Genomic DNA, 1089 nt, shown 5'->3' on the forward strand with positions numbered 1-1089 from the left:
TTTAATAACACTTATATTTCTTTTAGTGGACCAAAATATAATCCCTGAGGGGGCAAATACTTTAGTGTGTTAATTTAATGTGAATTATTATAATCTGAGAACAAAACTTAAAGTGTCATGGACATTGAGGTAGTGATCGCTTATCTGGTGACTGGGTTGGAAGTCTCGCTGCCGTGGTTACTTCTGCGTCCTATGGCTGCTTCCCTCGTCCAGGTGTGCGGTGGGAGAAATGATGAAAACCATGTGCTTTTCGTCCAGTGTTCGTAAAAAACGTCTGTCTTGATCAAGGGCTGGTCAGCTAGTCGTAGGCTGTGGCGAAGAGGTAGGGGCAAGCCAGGTCCAGGCTTGCATGCCTATATACAATATAGGAGGGTGACGTCCTCGGGGTCTTCTGGTGTCCGTGGCAAGAGGGGGGCATCAGAACCCATGAGAACCCCGACCCCGACTTTATACAAACTCAAAAAAAGTACGCGAAAATCGAATTATGTAAATCCAACAGTGTTCAACCTGAGACTGATCCTTTAGTCTGAGAGCCCGTATAAAAACATTGATTGGACTTTTTTGAATCTTTATTGCATTGCCATGAAGAAATGAGAGTCTGCTGGTTAGCTCATTACAAACAAAGAGAATTAATTTTTCATTCGGAGCTCTATATCTTTAAAGCTACCTTCCACTCTAGAAAACCTAATAGGACATCATTCAATAGTTCCTATGATAATTTTTTTTTTTAAAGAAACATTTTATAATGAAAAATCAGTAGTTAGTGAATTTATTTTGGGAAAAATATATTTCAGAAACCATTAGAAGTACAGATCTTTGCCAGCACACCAATTAAAGCAAGTTGAGAGTACTATAAAGTAGTTTTTTACTTCTTTGGTCTCAGAAGCCATATTGTTCTCTAATTGTTCTTTATATCTGACTGCATTCTTCTTTCCAAAATTTTGGAATACAGTTTCCTTGGTGTACTTAGAAATGAAATGCTTCTGCGGTTTTTACATTCTCCATTGTCCTTTTTTTTCGAAAATTGAAACATTTATGACCAACTGTCAGTATTTTGGGATTTGTTTGAGATCAGTGTCTTGGGGGGGG

This window comes from Halyomorpha halys, unplaced genomic scaffold (genome assembly GCF_000696795.3).
Source record: "Halyomorpha halys isolate HHAL.00 unplaced genomic scaffold, Hhal_1.1 Scaffold2060.1, whole genome shotgun sequence".
Taxonomy (NCBI): Eukaryota; Metazoa; Arthropoda; class Insecta; order Hemiptera; family Pentatomidae; genus Halyomorpha; species Halyomorpha halys.